Consider the following 23,375-nt stretch of genomic DNA (forward strand, 5'->3'; position numbering starts at 1 on the left):
CTATAGCTTTCCAGTATAATGTCAGGGAGGCTGAGTCCTCCAGCTCAGTTCTTTCCTATGATTCTCTTGTCTATTCAGAGTCTTTGTGTTTGCACATAAGTTTAAATTTTTTAATTCTAGTTCTGTGACTATGCCATTGGTATTTTGATAGCGATTGCCTTGAATCTGTAGATTATCTTGGGTGGTGTGGTCATTTTAACATTAATGCTTCCAGTTCAAGAATCTGGTATATCTTTCTGTTCGTCATGTCTTCAGTTCCCTTCATCAGTGTCTTATAGTTTTTGGAATAGAGCTCTTTTGCTTCTTTAGCAGGTTTATTCATCGATATCTTATTCTTTTTGCTGATAGTGGTAAATGAGATTGTTTCCTTAATTGCTGTTTCCAGTGTTTTGCTATCAGTGTATAGTGATGCAACAGATTTTTGGATATTAATTTTGTATATATCAACCCTGCCAAATTCATGGATGGGCTCTAGGAGTTGTCTGGTAACATCTTTAGGATTTTCTGTGTATAGTATCATGTGTGTGTGCACGCATGCTAAATCACTTCAGTTGTGTCCAACTCTCTGTGACCCTGTGGACTGCAGCCCACCAGGCTCCTCTGTCCCTGGGATTCTCCAGGCGAGAATACCGGAGTGGGTCGCTATGCTCTCCTCCAGGGGATCTTCCTGACCCATGTATTGAAGATGTGTCTCTTAAGTCTCCTGCATTGGCAGGTGGGTTCTTTACCACTAGTGCCGTCTGGGAAGCCCCATATAGTATCATACAAGTGCTAAATGTTGATAAAGAAGAATCTGATTCATAGTGTAGATTGGTCCCAACCTGTACTTACCAACCTCAAATGGTTCTGTGTTACTCCTTAGGGACGCTGCACTACTCCTTTGTTCTCGATAATAAACATTCAAATCCAGTCATATGCAAACAATGGCAGTTTTACTTTTTCTTTTCCAATTTGGATTCGTTTTATTTCTTTTTCTTCTCTAATTATCATTGCTAGGACTTCCAAAACTGTGTTGAATAATTGTGGCAAGAGTGGGCATCTTTGTTTTTTCCCTGGTCTTAGAGGAAATTATTTTAAATTTTCAGTGTTCAGTATGATGTTAGTTATTACTGATTTCTTTCTGGATGATCCGTGCATTGATATAAGTGAGGTGTTAAAGTTCCCTGCTATTATTGTGTCACTGTTGATTTCTCCTTTTGTAGCTTTAGCATTTGCTTTATATATTGAGGTGCTCCTAAGTGGGGTGCATATATATTTACAATTGTTATATCTTTTTCTTGGATTGATTCATTGATCATAATGTACTGTCCTTCATTTTCTCTTGTACCGGTCTTTATTTTTAAAGTCTATTTTGTCTGATATGAATATTGCTACTCCAACTTTTTTTTGATTTCTGTTTGTATGGAATACCATTTTCCTTCCTCTCACTTTCAGACTGTATGTGTCTCTTGATTGGAAATGGGTCTCTTGTAGATAACACATATATGGTTCTTGTTTTTAGGTTGTCATGAATTTTTTTTTCCACACAGCATGTGGGATCTTTGTTCCCTGACCTGGAATCAAACAGCAAGCATGGAGTCTTAAACCCCTGGACCACCAGTGAAGTTCCTATGGGTCTTGTTTTTGTACCGTTTATCCGGTCTATGTCTTTTGGCTGGAGCATTTAATACATTTAGAGTAATTATAGATATATTGCATTTTGTTAATTGTTTGGGTTTGTTTTTGTAGGTCTTTTTTCTTCTCTTCCTCTTTTGTTCTTTTCTCCTGTGATTTGACAGTTAACTTTAGTGTTGTCTATGGATTCCTTTCTCTTGTGTGTGTGTATCTATTGTAGGGGGCTTTCCAGATGGCACTAGTGGTAAAGTACCTGCCTGCCAATGCAGGAGACATAACAAACGTGGGTTCAATCCCTGGGTCTGGAAGATCCCCTGGAGGAGGACCTGGCAACCCATTTCAGTATTCTTGCCTGGAGAATCTCATGGACAGAGGAGCCTGGCAGGCTACAGTTCATAGAGTCACAAACAGTTGGACATGACTGAAGCGACTTGGCATGCATGCTCACATCTATCGTAGATATTAGGTTTGTGGTTGCCATGAGGTTTTGATATAGCAGTCTATATATAAGCAAGATTGTTTTATTTTTTAATGTATTGATTTTTTGTTTCCCTTTATTTTATTTAAACTTATTTTTAATTGGAGGATAAGTGCTTTATTTACAATGTTATATGGGTTTCTGCTGTAAAACAGTGTGAATCAACTATGAGTATAAATATATCCCTGCACTTTTTAACCTCTCTCCCTCCCACACCATCCCATCTCAAGACTGTTGTAAGTTTCTGGTCTTTTAACCTTGGCTGTACCACCTGCCACCCAGTATACAGACACATGTGTGGAAATAGGAAAATCTTGTTGCAGGTATAGGAGGGCTTATCTACTTATTTTCCTAGAGAATTAGGAGGTCCAATGCTTAAGGAGGGGATGTGGAGGAGTGGGCATTTGATGTGAAACGACAGGATTTGAATGTTTAATGTGGCAAATAGAGCAGTGGTGTAGCACCCCTGAACAGTGACACAGGCCCATTTGAGGGTGGTAACTGCAGGTCGGGACCAGTCTACACTATGAATTAGATGCTTCTTTATCAATATTTAGCACTTGGGGTGCAAACACAGATGAGAAGGGGGTAGCTGTATCTATCCAGGATCAAGGTTTTGCATGTGGAGGCCATGAGAGATCTGTGGCAAACATTAGGAAGAGAGGAGTTGAGCTTGTACCTAAAAGGGTGCAGGTGAAGGGACACAATGAAACAGCTGATGGATAATGTGAAGGTAGGGGCCTCTGTGGGCTTCCCTGGTACCTCAGCTGGTAAAGAATCTGCCTGCAATATAGGAGACCCTAGTTCAATTCCTGGGTGGGGAAAATCCCCCTGTAGAAGGGATAGGCTACCTACTCCAGTATTCTTGGGCTTCACTGCTGGCTCAGATGGTTAAGAATCCACTGCAATGTGGGAGACCTGGGTTCAATCCATGGGTTGGGAAGATCCCCTGGAGGAGGGCATGGAAACCCACTCCAGTATTCTTTCCTGGGAAATCCTATGGACAGAGGAGCCTGGCGGGCTACAGTCCATGGGGTCACAAAGAGTTGGACATGACTGAGCGACTAGGCACAGCACAGCACAGAGGCTTCTGTAGATGGGAGGGTGGGAACTTGGTATGGGGAAAATATTCTGAGCTGGGTGCCTTGGCAGTGAAGGAGGCTGGCCTATAATAGTGTCAGCAAAGGCAGATGCAGAGTGTGCCCAGAGACAGGATATAGAGTGGGATCAAATTGCCTGAGTCTCCAGGGAGCAGGAGCTGCTGGAGAAAGTGTACGAGTGATGGTGTGGACGTGGTTTTGGGAGAAATGAAGATGCCAACCTCATTTCTCAAGTGCAAGGTAAGTGGGATGTAGGAGGAGGGGCAGTTGTTGCCTAAGGAAGCTACAGGAGTAGGCATCTGCAGTGGTACCCAGGCCTCAGCAAAGCCAGAGCCTGGTGAGGCCAGGGATCGTGGAGCAGAGTTTAAAGACAAAAGTAGTTATGATGACCCAGTCATTACAGGGGCTTGGGAGGCAGAAAAGAAGTGAGTTGCTCAAGGAAGTTGTCACACAGGTTATTTGTGTGATGAGAGTGTGTACATAACTGAAAGGCTTTATGTTAGAATAGGAACCAAGGAAAACAGGGATGTGTGTCCTGGTTGTTATGCCAGCTGTTCCTGGGAGCACTGTTTCTCAGATCCTGTTCCATGGACCATTTGCGTCAGAAGCACCTTAAGGGCTTATTAAAAATTCAGATTCCTGGGCTCTGCCTCTTACCAAGTAAATTAGAATCTGCCAGGAGGAGTGGGGTGAAAGGGTTGGGGGAGTGGATAGTATGACAGGAAAACTCTCGGAACCCTTTACAAGTGAAGTAAGAAAGCCAAGGCTCATGAGGAGGGTGGGCACATACTTCACTAGAGGATGCCTGCAGTGCTGGATGGGGGCCCAGAGCAGGATGGTCAGAGGTGGTGAGCCCAACAGGGATTCGTCCATCCTGGTGTTCAGCGGCTGTGGATTGGCCTGCCATAGTGTACTGATTGGGCAAGACTAGGGTTTTAAGTCACACGAGGCTGAGCTTCCTATAGATGAGAATGAGGCTGTCCCTAAAGCTAAAAATGACCCCAAAACTTTGAGATCTGCCCTAGGTATTGTCAATGGGCAGGGAAAGGGGAGCCCACAGAGTCTGTTTGTTGGCAGTGAAGAGAAAATTAACCTGCTTCCAGGATTTCCCTGGCAGTCCTGTGGTTGGAACTGCACTTCCACTGTGAGGAGCATGGGTTCAATCCCCAGTCTGGAAACTGGGATCCTGCATGCTGGGTGGCATGGCCAAAAAATGGGGGAAAATCTGCTTCCTAAATATAATTTCATCAGGTTTGGCCCTTTCCATGAACTAGTTACACTTTCAGGGTTCCCTCCCTACCCTAATTCAGTTTTGACCAGTAGTTCTTTTACCACTTGGGAGATTTCACCTCATTTGTGACCTTCCCAGAAAATCAGATCCCAACTATCTACATTCTATCCAATTTCTCAAAGTTAGACTGATGTCAGTGCAGCTCTTGTCTGGTAGAGGCTGACTTTGTGGGTTCTGGCAGCCTCTCACTACCTGAGTCCCCATTACCAGAGCCAGCAATCAGGGGACATTCCTGCTGAAGATCTGGAGGGCTTTTGCTTTGCCTGCACCATTATCTCAGCTATTGACAGGCCAGTGTGACACCTTTCCGTATTGTGTGTGGAAACATTTCCCAGGACATTTGTAAGTCCAAAAGTTGCCGGCCTGCCTGGTGGCTCAGACAGTAAAGAATCCACCTGCAATGAGGAGACCTGAGTTTGATCCCTGAGTCAGGGAGATCCCCTTGAGAAGGGAATGGCTACCCACTCCAGTACTCTTGCCTGGAGAATTCCATGGACAGAGGAGCCTGGCGGGCTAAAGTCCATGGGGTTGCAAAGAGTCAGACACGATTAAGCAATTAATACTTTGATACTTAAGGTTGGGGGAGCAGGACTCCTAGTGGTTGTTGGGTAGGAAAAAAGTCCAGCTGTATTTGGGGTGCCAAAACAGAGATTTCTGTGTGGAAACACATGATCCCATGGGTCACTAGCTCGTAGTAGCTATTATACAGTTTTAACTGTAATATGTGAGGGCTTATATAGGACATGAAAATCTGTCAACCTTCATAGCTTTAACATTGCATTGTGTATATAGTACATTCTTAGACTAGAGCCAAGAATGTTTCTTTAGCTTCTCTCTGGATGGGTGTGGTTGTTAGAAGATGGACACATAGAGGTGGAGAGAATTTCACCTCACATAGTTCTGGTCTTCTAGCTGGGAGAATGGAAGAGAGATTATTAAGGCAAAACTAGAGCCAGGGAGCCATAGAATTCAGGCGCTGGGTCTCAGGCAACTTTACAGGAAGTGCATCAGGCTGGTGACCCTAACGATGCCCTTAAGAAGTCATCTTGGGGACAGCTGATTATCAGATATTCTTCTGGTCTCCTGGAGCACATGGACACCCAGCTTTATCTTTGTTTTCCAGCTTCCTTTGTGACCAGGGGTGGCCACGTGACCCAGTTCTAACCAATGGAAAGTGATGTTCTCTGTTGGCATAGCCAGATTTGACCCGGGCACTAGACATAACAGCTTGCTCTCATGCTCTTCCATATTAGTTTTGCTCTTTTGTCTGTGGCCTTAGAACTTGGGCACTGGCTTTGCACCCATGTTCTTGTCTTGACCCTGTGAAATCTAGTAGCTCAGCTTCTTGTCCCTTTTGGCTTCAGTGGAGTGAGCTGGGGCAGTGGTCCCATGCCAAGGGCATCCGCTGTCCCAGCTGCATGTGTTAATTCAAAACAAATTTGGGTTGATTGCCTCTAAAGGCACACAGCTTTTCTGATCTGATGGGATGAAGGAGGGTGCACATATTCAACTAGAGAGGTGCTGTCCAGGGAGTGTGGAGCCTGTTTTCGGGCAGGGACTTTCATTCAGGGCTGGAAGGGATGGATCAGTTAGAAATGTGGCTCAGATGTGCCCTCAAGTTACTGACTGTGTTTGGTGAAGCAAAGCAGGTGTACCAGCTGGGCTGGAAAATCTTCCCACACGAGGAAGGAGGAAGTATAATCTAGGAGGCTCATTAAGTAAGACGAGTCTGTAAGGAAACGGGTGCAGATAAGGCCTACTCTGGCTGATGGCTCAGCTGAGAGGCGAGGATGCAGTCACCGGGAACAGATCTGTGTCATCACTACTTAGGTCAAGAAGTCGGCTCTTCCCAGGACCCCAGAAGCACTCCCCACTCCTTCCTCAGTGACCACTTCCTCCCGCTTCTCTAAAACTGATTTCTGTCCTGACTTCTAATACCACAGGTTGTTTATACCTATTTTTGAACTTTATATAAAATGGAACCAAGCAGTTTGCCTCATTTTGTTTTCTTTTCCTCAACATCATATTTGAGAGATTTACTTACATTGTTAGTAGTAGTACTTTATTCAGTCCTGCTGCTGCATTCCAGTGTGTGATTGTAGCATCTTTTATGTGACCGTGTATCCCTTGTACTGTTCATGGACATGTAGAAAGTTTCTACTATTTGGCAACTAAGAGTGTTGCATTCATGAACATTATTGTACACATCTTTGGTGAAAATACATATATATTTTTGATATTTTCCTAGAGATGAAATTTCTGGGACTTCCCAGGTGGTGCTAGTGGTAAAGTGCCTGCCAATGCAGGATACATAAGAAATGTGGGCTAGATCCCTGGGTTGGGAAGATCCCCTGGAGGAGCGCATGGCAACCCACTCCAGTATTCTTGGCCTGGAGAATCCTGTGGACAGAGGAGCCTGGCGAGGTACAGTCCCTAGGGTCGCAAAGAGTCAGACATGACTGAAGTGACTTAGCATGCAGGCGGGGTATATACATATTTTGTGTTGATAGAAACAATCAAATAATTTTCCTAAGTGGTTGTTTGCTACTTTACCTTTCCGTTAGCAGTGCATGAGAATTCCAGGTGCTCCACCTTATCAACTTTGGGCATTGTCTCCTTCTAAAATTTTAACTACTCTGGCAAGTTCATTGTGTGCTAAAGACTGAATGTCTGTGTCTGCTTCCCCTCCCCATCTCTCCCCATTGCATGTGCTGAAATGCTAATCTCCAAGGTGATGGTAGGAGATGGGGCCTTTGGAAGGTGCTTAGGTCATGGGGGTAGAGGCCTCATGAATATTAGTGTCCTGATAAAAGAGACTCCAGAGTGTTCTCTAGTCCTTCCACCGTGGAGGACACAATGAGAAATCTGCCCCCTGGCTGAGGATGTCACCCAACCATGCTGGCACCCTGATCTGAGACTTTCAGTCTCTGTGAGGTATACATTTCTATTTATTATCAACAACAACAAAAAAATTGCTTGCTTTGAAGTCCCTCTTTTCCTATCACATGAGCTTGGTCCTTGGCATGTCCATGACCCAGCTTCAACCATGCAGAAGAGGACAACCTGGTCATATAGGGGTCAGCAAACTATAGCCCTTGGCCCTTTATGGAATTATTTTCATATTTTTAAATGGTTGGAACAGCTCAGAAGAAGAAGAATATTTCAACACATGAAAATTATATGAAATTTAGATTTCCATGTCCATAAATAAAATTTTATTGAAACTTATTATTTTAGCCATACTCATTAGCCATACTCATTATTTCTTTTCCCTTACTGTGGTTGCCTTTGCAGCAGGGTTGAATAGATATAAAAAAGATGCTATGGCCTGCAAAGTGTGAAATACTATCTAGCCCTTCCCAGGGAAAAGCTTGCCCACATCTACTTAGAATATTGCTAAAAACAAAATATAAAGTGAATTTGTGATCTTGAATGTCCATGAGAGCAAAGCTACCACACCACATGAATGGCTAGACCATTATCTTACTTAAGTCACTCCAGTTAAAAAAAAAAAAAAAAAATGGCAGCCTTTTTACCCTAATACAGAAATTAATTCTGAAGGCAGTGTTGCTGTAACAAAAAGCTAAAGCCATGTGGCATTGGCTTAATGGTTGGGCAGTGTATGGTGAGGAACATTATTTCTGGAAAACTGGAGTCAGGTCACTCAAGTCAGTTGGTGAGTGTGGCTCCCACCCACGATAATTTGGAAGTCAGATCATGAGTTCTTGGTGCCTATTGCTTCGTGGGAGGGGTTCCCAGCAGTCTGTCCTTGTTGCATTTAACAAGGTGTCATAAAAATGGGATGAGCTGATAAGAACTGGTTCATTTTGAAGCAGATTTGGGAGCAAATGGGCTTTAGGTATGAAATCCTAATGCTTCCAAATTCAAACTCCGGAGACAAAACTTACCCAGTGTCTTTATTAGCTAAACAAAAGGTTCCTGCTCTATAGCAAAATCAGGCTAAAAGACTGTTATCCAGCTCAAGCCTATTATTTCAGATAATATTTTGGGCATCAAGGTAGTCTTCAAAAAATGGGGGAGAAATGCTTGATACAAGCAATGAAGCCAGTAAACACAAGACAGGTGTAAACATTTGCTCTGGAATATAACTTCAGTTAAGGCTCCAAGTACATAGTGCTGGTTCAAAGCCAATACACAAAACTTCCCAAGCTCCTGCAGGACTTTTATTGCCAAAGAAACTCAGATACTGGCCTCAATAAGCCCTATTGTTGTTGTTGTTATTGTTTAGTCACTAAGTCATGTCCAACTGTTTACAAGCCCATGGACTGTAGCCTGCTAGGCTCCTCTGTCCATGGGATCTCCTAGGCAAGTATACTGGAATGGGTTGCCATTTCCTCCTCCAGGGGATCTTTCCTACCCAGAGATTGAACGTCTCCTGCATTGGCAGGTGGTTTCTTTATTGCTGAGCCACCTGGGAAGCCCTCCAAAATGCCCTGAGGCTCCCCTAGTCTGAAGTGGTGGTGGGGAGATGGAAAACCTACAGCACGGAAGAGAGCAGGTGCTACAACGTCCACCTCAGATGTGGGTACTGAGTAGGGCCAGGAAGCAGGAGGCATCTCCACTGACTACTCTGCACAGCAGGCAGGCATGTTCCTCCTGCCAGGCCCTGCAGGGCAGAGCAAAGAACATATGCCAGGAAGAGCCCAGATTCCATTGTTTTTAAGATATAAACTTCAAAAAGGTAAAAATCACAACACTCATACCCATATAAAATGAGCACGTGTCAAAGGTTTCATTTAACTCATTGTGAGGTAACCCATAAAACATTAAAATGAGTTGAATTGATAAGAGTGAACATTGACATTTTAGGAATCAGTGAACAAAAATGGACTGGAATGGGTGAATTTAACTCACATGACCATTATATCTACTACTGTGGGCAAGAATCCCTTAGAAGAAATGGAGTAGCCATCATGGTCAACAAAAGAGTCTAAATGCAGTACTTGGATGCAATGTCAAAAATGACAGAATGATCTCTGTTTGTTTCCAAGGTAGAACATTCAATATCACAGTAATCCAAGTCTATGCCCCGACCAGTAATGATGAAGAAGCTGAAGTTGAATGGTTCTATGAAGACCTACAAGACCTTCTAGAACTAACACCCAAAAAAGATGTCCTTTTCATTATAGGGGATTGGAATGCAAAAGTAGGAAGTCAAGAAATACCTGGAGTAATAGGCAAATTTGGCCGTGGAGTACAGAATGAAGCAGGTCAAAGGCTAACAGAGTTTTGCCAAGAAAACACACTGGTCATATCAAATACCCTCTTCCAACAACATAAGAGAAGACTCTACACAAGGACATCACCAGATGGTCAACAACAAAATCAGACTGAATATATTCTTTGCAGCCAAAGATGGAGAAACTCTATACAGTCAGCAAAAACAAGACTGGAAGCTGACTGTGGCTCAGATCATAAACTCCTTATTGCCAAATTCAGACATGACTTGAACAAAGTAAGGAAAACAACTACATAATTCAGGTATCACCTAAATCAATCCCTTATGATTATACAGTGGAAGTGACAAATAGATTCAAGGGATTAGATCTGATAGAGTGCCTGAAGAATTATGGATGGAGGTTCGTGATATTGTACAGGAGGCAGTGGTCAAGACCATCCCCCCAAAAAACAAATGCAAAAAGGCAAAATGATTGTCTGAGGAGGCCTTACAAATAGCTGTGAAAAGAAGAGAAGCAATAGACAGTGGAAAAAAGGAAAGATATTCCCATTTGAATGCAGAGTTCCAAAGAATAGCAAGATGTAAGAAAGCCTTCCTCAGTGATCAATACAAAGAAATAAAGGAAAACAATAGAATGGGAAAGACTGGAAATCTCTTCAAGAAAATTAAAGATATCAAAGGAACATTTCATGCAAAGATGGGCACAATAAAGGACAGAAATGGTATGGACCTAACAGAAGCAAAAGATATTTGAAGAGGTGGCAAGAATACACAGAAGAACTATACAAAAAAGATTTCATGACCTAGATAATCATGATGGTGTGATCACTCACCTAGAGCCAGACATCCTGGAAGGTGAAGTCAAGTGGGCCTTAGGAAGCATCACTATGAACAAAGCTAGTGGAGGTGATGGATTTCCAGTTGAGCTATTTAAAATCCTAAAAGATGATGCTGTGAAAGTGTTGCACTCAAAACGCCAGCAAATATGGAAAACTCAGCAGTGGCCACAGGACTGGAAAAGGTCAGTTTTCATTCCAATCCCAAAGAAAGGCAATACCAAAGAATGTTCAAACTACTGCACAAATGCACTCATCTCACACACTAGCAAAGTAATCCTCAAAATTCTCCAAGCCAGGCTTCAACAGTATGTGAACCGTGAACTTCCAAATGTTCAAGCTGGATTTAGAAAAGGCAGAGGAACCAGAGATCAAATTGCCAACATCTGTTGTACCATCAAAAAGTGAGAGAGTTCTAGAAAAACATCTACTTCTGTCTTTATTGACTATGCCAAAGTCTTTGTGTGGATCACAACAAGCTGTGGAAAATTCTGAAAGAGATGGGAATACCAGACCACCTGACCTGCCTTTTGAGAAATCTATATGCAAGTCAAGAAGCAAGAGTTAGAACTGGACATGGAACAGCAGACTGGTTCCAAATTGGGAAAGGGGTATGTCAAGGCTATATATTGTCACCCTGCTTATTTAACTTATATGCAGAGTACATCATGAGAAATGCTGGACTGGATGAAGCACAAGCTGGAATCAAGATTGCCAGGAGAAATATCAATAACCTCAGATATGCAGATGACACCACCCTTTTGGCAGAAAATGAAGAAGAACTAAAGAGCCTCTTGATGAAAGTGAAAGAGGAGAGTGAAAAAGTTGTCTTAAAAACTCAACATTCAGAAAACTAAGATCATGGCATCCGGTCCCATCACTTCATGGCAAATAGATGAGGAAACAATGGAAACAGTGTCAGACTTTATTTTTTTGGGCTCCAAACTCACTGCAGATGGTGACTGCAGCCATGAAATTTAAAGATGCTTGCTCCTTGGAAAAAAAGTTGTGACCAACCTAGCGAGCATATTAAAAAGCAGAGACATCACTTTGCCAGCAAGGGTCCATCTAGTCAAAGCAATGGTTTTTCCAGTAGTCATGTATGGATGTGAGCGTTGGACTATAAAGAAAGCTGAGCATGGAAGAATTGATGCTTTTGAACTGTGGTTTGGAGAAGACTCTTGAGAGTCCCTTGGACAGCAAGGAGATCCAACCAGTCCATCCTAAAGGAAATCAGTCCTGAATATTCATTGGAAGGACTGATTCTGAAGATGAAACTCCAATACTTTGGCCACCCAATGCAAAGAACTGAGTCATTTGAAAAGACCCTAATGGTGGGAAAGATTTAAGGTAGGAGGAGAAGGGGCTGACAGAGGATTTGATGGTTGGATGGCATCAGCAGCTCAATGGACATGAGTTTGAGTAAACTCTGGGAGTTGGTGATGGACAGGGAAGCCTGGTGTGCTGCAGTCTATGGGGTCACAAAGAGTTGGACATGACTGAGTGACTGAACTGAACTGAACTGAATTGATAATTTTTTTTTGCCGAGATTTTTATTTTATAAGTGGACAAAATTCATTTGCTTTGCTATGAACAAGAATCATTTCCACTGATTTTGGTAGCAACCATTTGCTTTTTAAAAACATTTGCTTTAAAAAACTATAGTTGATTTATAGTATTAACATTAATTTCATGTGTATGATATAGTGATTCAATATTTTTATAGATTATACTTAAAGTTGTTGCAGAATAATAGTCACATTTTCCCATGCTGTGAAATGTATCCTGGTAGCTTATTTATTTTATACACCATAGTTCATATGTCTTAATTCCCTTCTGTATCTTATCCCATGACCTCTCTCCCCACTGATAATCACTAGTTTGTTATCTGTATCTGTGAGCCTGTTTCTTCCTTTTTTGGTATTGCTTCATTTGTTTTATAGTTTAGATTCCACACATAAGTGAAAATAAACAGTGTTTGCTTTGCTCTCTTATTTCACTATGCATGGTATCCACCAGATCCATCCATGTTGTTGCAAATGACAAAATTTCTTTTTTTGTGTGGCTGAGTGATATTTCATTGTGTAGTTATATCACATTTTCTTTATCCATTCATCTGTTGATGGATACCCATGCTGCTTCTGTATCTTGGCAGTGTTAATAATGCTGCTATGAATACTTGGTTACTTATGTCTTTTTGAATTAGTGTCTTCATTTTCTTCACATATATACCAAGGAGTGGAATTGCCTGATCATATGGGAGTTCTATTTTTAGTCTTTTGTGGAACCTCCATTTTGTTTTCTATAGTGGCTGCACTAATTTACACTCCCACCAACAATGTATCAAGGTTCCTTTACTCCATGTCCTCATCAACAGTTGTTATTTGTTGTCTTATTGACAATAGCCATTCTGACAATGAGTTGATATTTCATTGTGATTTTGATTTGTATTTATTTGAAAGTTAGTGATGTTGACCATTTTTTTCATGTGCCTGTTGGCCATCTGTATGTATTCTTTGCAAAAATGTCTATTCAGGTCTTCTGCCAATTTTAAAATTGAGTTGTTTGTTTTTATAATATTGATTTGTGTGAGATGTTTTTATATTTTGGATCTCATCCCCTTATTGGTTATATAATTTGCAAATATTTCCTTCTATCCTGTAGCTTGTCTTTTCATTTTGCCAATGGTTTCTTTTGCTGTGCAAAATCTTTGTTTAATTTGGTAAAATTTATTTATTTTTGCTTTTGTTTCCCTTTCCTGAGGAGGTAGGTCTAAAAGACATTGCTATGACTTATATCAAAGAGTGCTATACCTATATTCTGTTCTAGAAGTTTTATGGCTTTTGGCCCTACACTTATGTCTTTAAACATAAAGAATTTATTTTTGTATATGGTATAATGGAATGTTCTAATTTCATTCTTTTACATGTAGCTGTCCAGGTTTCCCAGCACCACTTGTTGAAAGAAGAGACTGTCTTTTCTCCATTGTATATTCTTGCCTCCTTTATTGTAGATTAATCAACTGTAGATGTGTGAGTTTATTTTTGGGCTCTCTATTTTGTTGCATTGATCCATGTATCTGTTTCTATGCCAGTACTATGATGTTTTGATTACTGTAGCTTTGTCGTATAGTATGAAGTCAGGGACCATGATACCTCCAGCTTTGTTATTTTTTCTCAAGATTGTTTTGGCAATTTGGGGCATTTGTGATTCCATATAAATTTTAGGATTATTTGTTCTAGTTCTGTGAAAACTATCATGGGTATTTTGATAGGGATTGCATTAAATATGTAGATTAGTTTGGGCAGTATGGATATTTTAACATTAATTCCTACAATTTATTAACACCAAATTCCTCTCCATTTATTTTTATCATCTTCAGTTTCTTTTCTCAGTGTATAATAGTTTTCAGAGTATAGGTCTTTCATCTCCTTGGTTAAATTTATTCCTAGGTGTTTTGTTCTTTTTGATGTGATTGTAAATGGAGTTGTTTTCTTGTTTTCTCTTTCTAATAGTTCATTATCAGTGTACAGAGATGCAATAACTTTCAGTATATTAATCTTATATCCTGCAACTTCACTGAATTCATTTATTAGGTCTAATAGTCTTTTGGTGGAGACTTTAGGATTTTCTATATATAGTGTCATGTCACTTGAAAATAGTGACAGTTTTACTTTTCCCCTTCTGATTTGGATGCCTATTCTTAATATTTCTTTTTCCTGTTTGACTGCTGTGGCTAGGGCTTACAATACTTTATTAAATAGTATTGTATTTAAGAATGGGCATCCTTGTCTTGGGAGGAAAAGTGCTCAGCTTTTCACCATTGGGTGTAATATTAGCTGGGGTTTGTCATAAATGGCCTTTATTATGTTGATAATAATAGATATATTCCCTCAGTGACAACTTTGATGATAGTTTTTCTTTATCATAAATGGATGTTGAATTTTGTCAAATTGTTTTTCTGCATCTATTGAGATGATTATGTGATTTTTATCCTTTCTTTTGTTAATGTGATGTATCAAGTTGATTTATTTGTGGATATTGAACCATCTTTGCATCCCTGGAGTAACTCCTACTTCATCATGGTGTATGATCCTTTTTATATATTGTTGGATTATTTTGCTCATATTTTGTTGAGGATTTTTTTCTCTATGCTCATCACCTGTACTTTTCTTTCTTTGTTGTGTCTTTGTAACATTCGTGGGCTTCCCCAGGTGGCTCAGACGGTAAAGTATCTGCCTGCAATGCAAGAAACCTGAGTCCAGTCCCTGCTTCAGGAAGATCTCCTGGATAAGAGAATGGCAACCCACTCCAATATTCTTGCCTAGAGAATCCCATGGAAAGAGGAACCTGCTGGGCTATAGTCCATGGGGTCTCAAAGAGTCAGACACGACTGAGCGACTAACACTTTCACTTCTAGCATTCGTATTGTTTAAGTTACCTTTTATCCTTACAGGGTTGTAAAAAGTTTAGTCAAAGACAGTCTAAGATCACACACTTACAGAATCTGGTGATTGCAGGAGGGCCTGCTGGACTACTCAGATTGAAAGGACGCTCAGTAACCTCTGGCTAATTTCCATGTTTATACTACGGAACTGTGACTTCTGTGTACTTTCTAGCCTTTCACTTCCTAATGGCAGTTTTATCGTGGTGTTTCTGGTTCATATATCTGTTTTGAGTATATGGAGAGCAGGTCACTTTCTTTTAGTCTGTTTATCCCTGGATAGTGCATCACTTGAAGGGTCTGGACTTTAAGCTGGATATACAGTGGGATCCTGGGTTGTGTCCTAGGGGAGATGTTTGTAGAACAAGGGTACTGACAGAATTTAGATGGCCAGGGAAAGAGACATGACTTTCATTCCAATTCTGCTCTTTCCTTCACTGCAGCTTCCCAGCTAGAAATTTTATCACCTGGGCTTATTTGCAGCTAGGTGTCACTTGGTGACTGAATTTTCACCAATGAAATCTGAATAAAGTTGTGGAAACCTTACTGTGCTTTCTTTTTAAAAACTGTTAATTTGTTCACTTTTGGTTGTGCTGGGTCTTTGTTGGTGTGGGCTTTCTCTAGTTGCAGTGAGTGGGGGCTACTGTCTAGCTGTGGTGCACAGTCTTCACATTGTGGCGGCTTCTCTTGTTACAGAGCACAGGCTCTGGGGCACACAGGCTTCAGTAGCTGTGACACGTGGGTCTAGCTGCCCCATGCGTGTGAAATCTTCCTGGACTCGGGATCAAACCTGTGTTCCCTGCATTGGCAGGTGGATTTCTCACCATTGGACCCCCAGGGAAGTCCATACTGCATTTTCTTAAGAGAAAATGACTGACTCTGGTATTCTTTTTTCCCCTCTCCTCTGACGGGAATGGAAGTGGCTGTGACCCAGCTTCAACCCTGCAGATGAGCGCGATTCTTAAGAGTGTGTTGGAGTGAAAATATGGAAGAACACAAATCCCATAAGGACCCATGGAGCAGAGCTACCAGTCCAGACTGGCTGGACTATTACATTGGAGAAAGATGAATGCTTTTGTCTTTTCTTTTTAAATTTCTTAAAGATATTACTGCTACGTATTAGCCTTTGCCCTGAATTATATAAGAGAGCTTAGAAAGGGGTAAGATTATCAGACCCTTTCTGTGAAGCAGTCTTAAGAAGAATTGTTTTTCTCTTGCAGGAAGAAAGCTATATCCCATTTAAATGAGCAAGTTTATTCACTGAATTTATTTACTCTCTCATTGTGAGAAATATCCTCTGGCTTGCTCCAGAAGGGGCCCTCAACAGCAGGATGCTGTCAAATGAATCCTCACGAGGTGGTTCTCTGTAATGTTTTGTAGCTACTTATTATGAGGACATGTCCAAGCATTATAAATGCCTAATTCTGTTTTGCTCCTCTCACATATCTAAGGGCCTATGAGATTTATTCCCACAGCCTTCTAACATTCTTTCCCTGGAAGATGAAAGAAGAAGGACATGAAGGCTGAGCCCTCTGGGATCTGGGTAGAACTGATGCCATCTTGTTTGGCAGCAGATTAAGGGCCCAGTAGCAGAGTCTGAGGGTGAGATTTGGAACTGAGGTCCAGAGAACAGCAGCTCTCAGATGCCTTCCTGAAGCTCCTTCTCCATTAACTACCAGAGTATTATTAGCAAGTTGAGCATCAGATCTAAACTTCCTTAGACTCCTCAGTTGATCTCCAGGAGACATCTGAGTGGTTATGGTATCAACCTGGGGAAGCGACAAGCCTGTGACATACTCTTGAGAAAACTGTGCCCCTTATAAATGAAATGTCAAAAACAAACTAAACTTGTGGTGAAGCACCGTCTTCTGCCACTTTTGTTTCAACAGGGGTTCAAATGTATTAGAAAGGAGAATAGTTTTATGTGATTAAAAGGGGAAATCTGAGAGAGTGTTAGTTGGCAAGCCTTCTGAGGTGAGGCTTGTGTGATCAAAATCTTCCTAATTGTAATTGTAAATCTTTGGTACATTTGGTTGTCCTTGGTTGGCTTCCAGGGGACAAATGAGCAGTTTTAGGACACTTCGAAAGAAGAGTTATTCAACGTTAGGGGCAGAAGGTTTTCTGTGGACAGTGATTCATGGAGTGAATTAGGATTGGTGGCAGTGATATTTTTGCTGTAGAATCTGACTGCCATGATGGAAAGTTCCCAGAAGAGCATGACTATGGAAAGTTAAGGCTCTTTTCTGAAATTCTTCTCCAGCAAAGGTTGCCTTCGGACACTAGTTAGCAATGCTGTGCTTGGTTGCTCATTTGTGTCCGATCTTTGAGACCCCATGTAGCCCACCAGGCTCCTCTGTCCATGGGGATTCTCTAGGCAAGAATACTAGAGTGGGTTGCCATGCCCTTCTCCAGGGGTCTTTCCAACCCAGGGATCAAACCCAGGTCTCCCGCATTACAGGCAGTTTCTTTTACCACCTGAACCACCAGGGAAGCCCTGTTAGCAATGGAGAGGTGTTTCTAGAATGGCAGGTGTCAGAGTTGAGGTGTCAGGACATCCAGCTTTTGTGGTCACTCCTGTTCTCAGTGTGAACAGTCCTTGAGTAACAGTGACCAGATGCCTACATCAGGGTGAGCACAGTGCTGGGGCAGTGCAACAAGGAGACGGGAGGTGTTGGTGTAGAGGTCTTTGCACCAGGAGACTCTGGATTAAGAAAGCATGCATCAGTGCAGTTCACACCAAGTATGGGCCAGGAAATTTTCCACCTACCCTTGACCCAAGATTTAGCGTTGTCCTGGTTATCAAAGCTGCTCTGGCAAAGGGAAGAGGGGGAAGCTGAGGCCAGCTTCGTGGTCTGGGGATGCACCTCTTGAGCAAAGACTTGATTGTGGAGCCTGCCGAGACCCTGGCGTCTGGAAGATGACCTCTCCAAAGTTCTGAGAGAGCCTTCTAGCCCTCTGGGATACAGAGTAGGGTGTTCTACTGGTAGCCTGAGCCAGGGATCAGTGAGGGAACCATAGACCCTTGCAGAGTGGGGAATGTGCTTCCGTGGTCAGAGCACACGCTGGAGACAAGGAAGTGGGTGTAACCCAGGGCTGTGAGTGTCTGGGGCATGGGAGCAGACTGTCCTCCTCGCACTCTCTCTCAGGTTTGCAGAGTCCAGGCTTCTTTCACTCTTCATTCTCCCTCTTCTCGCTGGACAATCTCTTTAACATATAAACCTTCAAATACCTTCTCTGCTAACAAAACCAAAGAAAATGTAAGCCCCGATTTCCCATGGCTACCCCAAACCCCACAAAGAAAACCTGTGCTTATATCAGTCCCTCAAACAACTATGTAAGCTCATAACAGAAACTCCTCTTTCTCGTGAAGCAGTTCTATTTTTAAAGATAGTCATCATCTACATGTTTCTGGGGAGAGTAGCATAGAAATATATACACTACCGTGTGTAAAACAGATCACCAGTGCAAATTTGCTATATGACTCAGGGGGTTCAAACCAGCGCTCTGGGACAACAGGGAGGAGTGGGATGGGGTCGGAGGTGGACGGGAGGCCCAGTAGGGTGGGGACATTTGTATGTGTATGGCTGATTCATGTTGATGTATGGCAATATTGTAAATATTGTAAAGCAATTATCTTTCAATTAAAAATAAAATTAAAAAATAAAGTTAATTTTTATTGGCATATAGTTTATTTACAATGCTGTGTTAGTGTCTACTGCACAGCAACGTGAGTCAGCCGTACATATACATATGTGCTCTGTTTGATGAATTTCCTTCCCAGTTAGGTCACCACAGAGCACTGAGTACAGTTCCCTGAGCTATACCGTAGGTTCTCATTAGTTATCTGTTTTATACATAGTATCAATAGTGTATATTTGTCAGTCCCAATTTCCCAATTCATCCCGCCCACCCCTCCCCCCTTAGTATCCATACGTTTGTTCTCTATGTCTGTCTCTCTGTTTCTGTTTTGGAAATAAGATCATCTGTATTGTTTTCCCAGATTCCACATGTATGTGTTAATACACAATATTTGTTTTTCTATTTCTCACTTACTTCGCTCTTTGTGACAGTCTAGGTCCATCCATGTCTCTACGAAGACCCAATTTCATTCCTTTTTATGGTTGAGTAATATTCCATTATGTATATGTAGCACATCTTCTGTATCTTAATCCTCTGTTGATGGACATTTAGGTTGCTTCCATATCCTGGCTATTGTGAACAGTGCTGCATTGAACATTGGGGGTACATATATCTTCTTTTTCCCCATTTATTTTTTATTAGTTGAAGGCTAATTACTTTACAATATTGTAGTGGTTTTTGTCATACATTGACATGAATCAGCCAATTATGGTTTTTCTCTGGGTATATGGACTTCCCTGATAGATTAGTTGGTAAAGAATCCACCTGCAGTGCAGGAGACCCTGGTTTGATTCCTGGGCTGGGAAGATCCACTGGAGAAGGGATAGGCCGCCCACTCCAGTATTCTTGGGCTTCCCTGGTGGCTCAGCTGGTAAAGAATCTGCCTGCAATGTGGGAAACCTGGGTTCGATCCCTGGGTTGGAAAGATCCCCTGGAGAGGGGAAAAGCTACCCATTCCAGTATTCTGGCTTGGAGAATTCCATGGACTATATGGTCCATGGGGTTGCAAAGAGTTGGACATTTCTGAGCAACTTTCACTTTCACTTCTGGGTATATGCCTGATGTGAAGAACCAACTCATTGGAAAAGACCCTGGGAAAGATTGAGGGCAGGAGGAGAAGAGGGTGACAGAGGGTAAGATGATTGGATGGCATCACTGACTCAGTGGACATGAGTCTGAGAAACCTCAGGGAGATAGTGAAGGACAGGGAAGCCTGGGGTGCTGCAGTTCATGGGGTTGCAAAGAGTCAGACACGAATTAGCGACTGAACAGCAACAACTGAGTATTTGCCCAGTAGTGGGATTGCTGGCCCATATGGTAGTTCTATTTTTAGTTTTTTAAGGAACCTCCATACTGTTCTCCATTATGGCTACTATCATATTATATCAATTTACATTCCCACCAATAGTGCGAGGGGGTTCCCTTTTCTTCACACTGTTACCAGCATTTGTTGTTAGTAGGTTTTTTAATAATGGCCATTCTATCTGGTGTGAGGTGCTACCTCATTGTAGTTTTGATTTGGATTTCTTTCATAATTTATAAGGGATTATACATTAAGAAAGTGTCATATTTGCTTATGTTTTTATGACTAGACCTTATCATGAGAAGAAATATTCTAATGTTTTTGAGAATTGCTAGGTGTAGAAGTAACAATTACTCGTCTAGTCAGCTCTTGTCTTTTTGTCTAGCCAGCTCTTGTCATCATTTGGTTCATCAGACAATGTTGGAAATTTTAATCAAATCAGATTGTTTTTGTTACTATTGTTGCTGATGTTAATACGGACAACATTAGTGAGTAAAAGAGATTTAGGTACTTAGGACTTTTAAACAAGTAGCTATACTTTGAATCAAGTGTCTAAGAAAGTCACAAAAGTATGCCTATAAGAATGGAAGATGGAGTCAGGTAGTGGAACAAAAAATGGTGCTTAAATGGACATGGGGACTTGTTCTGGTTCGTGGTTCAGTATGTCAGTTGCTCAGTGGTGTCTGACTCTTTCTGACTCCATGAACTGTAGTCTGCTAGGCTCCTCTGTCCATGAAATTCTTCAGGCAAGAACACTGGAGTCGGTTGCCGTTCGCTTCTCCAGGGGATCTTCCTCACTCAGGAATCGAACCTGGGTCTCCCGCCCTGCAGGCAGATTCTCTACCCTCTGAGCCACCAGGGAAGCCTCTTGTTCTGGTTATCTATTGCTATTTAACAAATACACTCGAAACGTAGCTGCTTAACAGTCATTCATAGAAGAAGCTCTTTCTTGGGGTCTCCTGGGATGTGGTCTCAAGGAGGCTGGGGATGAGTCATTGGGAGGTTTGGCTGGGCGAGGCAGCTTCAGCAGCTCTCCATGGTGCTGGCGGCTGATGCTGACTGGGGGCTGGGAGCCCTGAGCTGTGGACTGAAGGGCCTCTCCCCTCTGCCTCCCCACTTGGCCTCACCATGGGGCTTAGGCTTTGATTAGTTACATCTGAAACAGGCACAGAGTTATTCCTCCTGATTTTAGTCAAGGCAGTCATAGGACACACTTAGACCAAGCAGTGTGGAGAAACGAGCACTTCTAGACGGAGGAGAGAGAGTCACACACAGGAGAGTGGGTAGGGTGGGAAATACAATGGAGGCAGTCTTTGGAAAATACAGTCTTCTATGTCCTGTGTTACTTTTTTGATTTTACTGTGCTGGCAAACTCTGTCACCATTAATTACATCTGAGGCTAAGGAAAGTCTAACAAGCAGATTTAACCCAAATTTTGTGTGCTTTTCCAGAGAAGTGTAACTTTTTTTTCCGCCTAAGGGTTAAAACAAGATGCTCTGCTGAGGACTATTTCTTTAAGGTCTGACTTTTCCCGTTTCCCATAATGGATTTATGAAACCCATTATCTGACTTTTCTAATGTAATCAGCACAAATATTCAATTCTCGCAATAAGATGAACTTTACTGCTTTGCCAGGGAATTTATGGCAGGTTTAAGGGAGAAAAGAATCCCTTCCAGATACTTCTTGTTACCCACTGCGTTTATAATGTGAAAAATCACTCCTTTTGGCCTGAGGTTTGAGTCTGCAGCTCTTAAACTCGGCCTTGTAATGTAGTAACAGTAATTGCTGCTATTTCTCCAGTGCTCATACTGTGCCAGGCACTGTGCGTGGAGCATTAGATACAGTTAATTTTATCACGCAGATACTCTTGTGGACAGGTGACAGGCAAATACACAAAGCTAGTAAACCGCGAGAGAGCCTGAGAGCTTCACATGTGGTCCGCTTCAGTTATGAATTCACAGTAGGCCAGAATCTGGACTGGGTTTAAATAACTTAATGCAAGGTTACTCTTACTTTATTTATAATAAAAATAGCAAACATTATGAAGGGCGTATATCAGGTAACGTAAAGTAATGCCCCCACCAGTCAGTGGTCACAGCAGACCACGCTGAGGAGCCCAAGGGCACAGTTGTGTTGCGGGACCACACCATCCCTCAGGAAAGGGTTCGTTCACCCTGTTGCTGTCCTGGGCAGTTTCTCGTGGACCACAGCTGTTAGCCTCTGTGACTTCCATTGATCTTCTTTCATCTCTAAATAAGTTGAATCTTTCCTGTTTGGGCTGCAAGTCCACTTACTTTGATTTTTAATTACTTCTGGATAAGAGTAACACATGTGGGAATAAAACCACACATGTACAAATAAATGCCACTGACCAGCACATCCTGTTTCCAGTGCTTGGCATACACCTACACACATCTGCACATGTCCCAAGAACTTGGCAGCTGCCCTGCATGGCTAAGTTGGCACGTCTGAGACAGGATGGACTCCGGCTCCTTTGCTGCAATTGCTTGCGCCTAAACCAACATCTCCCCAAGCAACAAAATGCAAAGAAACTACAAGGGACTAAAAATAACTTCATGCATGAGCAGTTTGGGCAAATTATAGACAAAAAGATACAAAAAGACCAGAAAGCCAAACTGCCACTTCTGAAGCGCTGGGAGCAAAAGCAGGGTGTTGGGAACAAAAGCAGGGGACTACACATGCTCCCTGCAGCCAACACCTCTGGGGGAGGGGTGGTGGGCAAAACACTTAAGTCACACATCTGACTGGAGCCCAGGACACATTGCTACCTTCACCCCATGTAAAGAGCCAGCTCCCCACCCCTGGCTTTGGGGAGTGAACAAGGGGAACTGTATTTGTTTTCACTCACCCCTGCTGCAGCAGGGACCCCAATAAAGCCTTGCCTGAATCTCTAGTCTGGCCTCTGATCAATTCTATTGATTGGGAAAGCCAAGAACCCTGGTTGATATCTTTGTGTTTATAACTGGGGAGTGGTTCAGGTGCTTAGCCCATGTTAAGGAAATAGGTGAGCATCACATAAAAAGCTAGAATGGACTTTTCCACAAATTGCTTTGTATTTATATTTTAACTTGTATCTGTCATGTCTGTTTGTCATTTGACTCCATGTTGCAAAGGCAGTAGCCAAAGCTAGACCTTCCTTTCTTCCTAAAGTCCAGTCTAGAGTCACCTTCACTACCAACAAGAAGAAGAGAATACTATCACAACTTGAGGTGAACAGTTGCAGAGGGACTAGTGCTCATTATAGACTTCAATTCACAGAGACTGGAGAACTGACTCACATAAAGGAAGTGCAGCAGCTGCCTGGGTCACCTTTGCATCAGATCACCAGTTTCTGATTTTTATTTCTTAGGTGAAGTCACATGATGTTGACATGTGTAACAATGGCAGCAAAAGGATGTTCTAACAAGTGGAAGGGCATGTCAGTCTGTTGAGTTGGAGCCCATCTTTG

The 23,375-nt window shown here is 42.2% G+C and overlaps 1 long non-coding RNA gene across 1 annotated transcript; it reads left to right on the plus strand.

Annotated features, from left to right (window-relative positions):
• Positions 1-1,337: 1,337 nt before the first annotated feature.
• On the plus strand, positions 1,338-23,375 carry LOC122685870. Its single transcript, XR_006338569.1, has 3 exons — positions 1,338-1,501; positions 12,539-12,548; positions 23,366-23,375. It is a non-coding gene; the product is annotated as an uncharacterized LOC122685870 (long non-coding RNA).

Source organism: Cervus elaphus, chromosome 29 (genome assembly GCF_910594005.1).
Source record: "Cervus elaphus chromosome 29, mCerEla1.1, whole genome shotgun sequence".
NCBI classification, from domain to species: domain Eukaryota; kingdom Metazoa; phylum Chordata; class Mammalia; order Artiodactyla; family Cervidae; genus Cervus; species Cervus elaphus.